The sequence below is a fragment of the Hakea prostrata genome, chromosome 6, assembly GCF_041222555.1.
Source record: "Hakea prostrata isolate BN-2017 chromosome 6, UWA_Hpros_2, whole genome shotgun sequence".
Classification (NCBI taxonomy): Eukaryota; Viridiplantae; Streptophyta; class Magnoliopsida; order Proteales; family Proteaceae; genus Hakea; species Hakea prostrata.
The window spans coordinates 12,712,078-12,715,280 of NC_142605.1; the positions used below are offsets into that span (position 1 = coordinate 12,712,078).

Genomic DNA, 3,203 nt, shown 5'->3' on the forward strand with positions numbered 1-3,203 from the left:
TCGTAGGACAGAGGATCCCAAGACGCTTTGTGAGTTGTCACCCAATAACACATGATGGGCATGTGGATGTGTGATGTTTTGACATGGGATGAAAGTTTGAAATGAAAACAAGAAAAAAAAAAAGGCAAGGATATTCTTTTGAAAAGAAGATATTCTTTTTTTAAAAGGAAAAATAAAAATTCTATGAAAGCTGGAGATGAAAAAGATGAGGTGGGGAAAGAATATCTTAAAGAGTAGGTATTAGATAATGCTATTTTGCTTTGAAGGAACAAATTAAAGAACCAAGGTCTCAGTTGCAGAGAAGAAAATCTGTGTTTATTATTATTACCTGTAGAACAGAGTTGCAGGTGGGTACTGATAATAAATCCCAAAGGAGAAACCTTCTTCATCCAAAGAATCAAATATTGTCTTCTGCGGCAACCCTTCGATCAGAGCTTTCGTATCATTTCCAGTCAATCCATGCGAAGTTCCAGAGTGAACAAACAACCGGTTCGGCTGAGTCGATGCCGGGTTTGAAGCGAACCACTGGTCACACACGGCAAATTCCGACACCAACTCTTTATAAACCGGAACAGCATCCGGTCTGAACCCGTTCATCACTGTCTCCGACATGCCTTTCTCTTTCTGTTCGGCTTGCATGGCGAAACCCTCCATGGCCGGAGTTAGTTTCTGGGCAGCATTTGATGCAGACCAGGCAACGCCGAACACTTGTTCGTAGATTTCCTGGAACGAGTGACCCGGATCTGGATCAACGTACTCGGATTTGTTGCCGAAATAGACTCGTTCTGAGTTGGGATCGCTGGTGGATAATGGATTGGATTCTGTCCCCGTAACTCCATTGATTTCGGGGTTTAGAGATTTCATCCAACCCAGCATGTGATCGAAAGAACGATTCTCTTGGACTAAAACTACAACGGTTTTGATTGGATATGGGTAATTGAAGTTGGATTTAGTCGCCATTGTTGCTGCTTTATTTGGAAGCTGATTTGCAGAGAATTAGTGATCGATGGGCTTTAAATAGAAATGAAGGAAGAGATACGAAGCGTGAAGAGAAAGATAAAACACAGAAAGAGAGAGAGAGAAGTAGAGTTCCGTAAGGTAAAGCAAATGAAATCTGGGGGAGATATAAATGGATTTTCTTGTTTGATACGGTATGATATTCTTTTAACAGATTTTCAAATTTTTGCTTTTGAGTAGTAGCTGGAACTCAACCACTTCATGTTCTCTCTCTCCTTCTCTCTTAACTATTACAATATAAATGTGCAGATATATTTTCAGTTAATAAACTAAATTGAATGTCGGTGGGAATCATCCAGCTCAGCTTTTCCTTATTTATTTTTTCAGGCAAATCTGTTAAAAAAATTTAATATGCTTTTTCAAAGAAAAAATATTTTTTTCAAAGGAAATACAATAAATCATATTCCAAGTATATTCGATCACATATTTCTCTTATTCTTTTAATTTTGAATTTTTTTTGGGACTGTAATTTTAAAACTCGTTTGACAACTCATCGAGTGTTTCTGTTTCAAGAAACAACAAAATAGTTCTGAGTGTTTACTGAAGTAAAGACATTTTTTTAGGGCCTGTTTGGTTACATGAGTCTAGAGATTTCAAATATCTAGAGATTTCAAATCTATGGAGTTATAGTTTATAAAATTAGATGTTTGGTTGTGGAATGAAATTTGTGGATTCATCCTAAAAAACTATTTGATCGACCTGATTTTTGTGAATGTGTAAATGTATAGCTTTTTTGAAATCTCTGGATTTCACCCATTACCCATAAATCTATAGATTCACGTTTTTAGTGTAAAAAGGTGAATCTATAGATTTCATGAATCTAGAGGTTTTTACAACCAAATGAGTATAATTCTCAGATTCATGAATCCAGAGATTTGAAATCTCTGGATTCATGTAACCAAAATTTGCAATTGTTATGTTTAGAGTGTCGAATTCCCTAAATACTCTTTCTAAAACTATTTCGCTTAAACTCAACCTGTACCCAATTTTACTTTAAGAAACAAAGACACAACAACTAATCGAAAGTATTTCTCAAAGCAACAATTTCATCATTTATGTTACAAAAATCACGTGAATGAAACAGTTTTGGCCAATTTTTTTGCTTTTCAAAGCAAGAAATTCCAAAAACTGTTTTTACGATATATTATCAAATGGGTCCTTAATTTTCTCAGTGTCTTGAAAGGTTTCTTTCTCTTGGAATTCTTCACCTTTATTTTTTGGATTAGAATCGATGTCTACGAAGATCACACTAGTAACTTAAAAAGGGAGATTTCTACCAAAAAAAACTTATGAGATTGAGAATGAGAGAGAATTTAACCTTATGTGATTGTGGAGACTAAGAATAAGAAAGAATTTAACATTATGTTGTAAGAATATTTCTATCCAAGATCGCATAGATCGACTAAAAACACCTTAGTATGATAATGACAGAAGATGATGATGAGCATACCTTTCTATGGTTCCATTGGAGACGAAGCGTAGCGGAATATCTTCTTTATGTCTCCCACTAGGAACAAACTTGAGGTGGAAGTTGATTCTATGATCAACTTGATGTTGGATCTTCTCCTCTAGACTCCTCCCTATTCACTGGCTTGATGGTATATCCTTTCTGACTAAGCAGATGTGATTGTGATTATGATTAGGGTTTAGAGGAGGGACCTAGCATCCTTTATATAGGCAAATCCGTTAGATCGTCCATCAAGATCTAACGGTTCCTATTAGCCCACACTAGCCAGTCCATATAAGAGTTCTAGTAACTGTATATTACCCATATCAGACCAATAAGAAACCAAATCAAAGTGTAACACAATCAATGAAGCCCACCTTATGTGGAATATTCAATTAATATTCTAACATTCTCCCACTTGGGCTATATTGATTGTGACACAGTCGAGTAAAACAAAACATCTCCTTTATTTTAAGAAAACATTTGAAAAAGATACATTGAAAACATTTTGATCTTTATGTGCACAACTTTATATTGGTCCGAGGATAATCCTAGAGCTCAATCCCTTCACATAGAGCCTTAAGTACCGAATCATGGCGTTGATCGCATCTTTTATGCAACACAGACCATCCATGGTCACAAATACTCTTAACTTTACCGAAAATGGATGCAATATGGTAGTGTGGCAACTAATGACACTTTATAGAAATCCTCATGTGTCATTCTCGTTGTCAATCCA

At 35.7% G+C, this 3,203-nt stretch overlaps 1 pseudogene; it reads right to left on the minus strand.

Moving 5' to 3' along the window:
* Positions 1-324: 324 nt before the first annotated feature.
* LOC149012267 (non-specific phospholipase C4 pseudogene) lies at positions 325-960 on the minus strand (annotated as a pseudogene).
* Between the last annotated feature and the right edge of the window lie 2,243 nt (positions 961-3,203).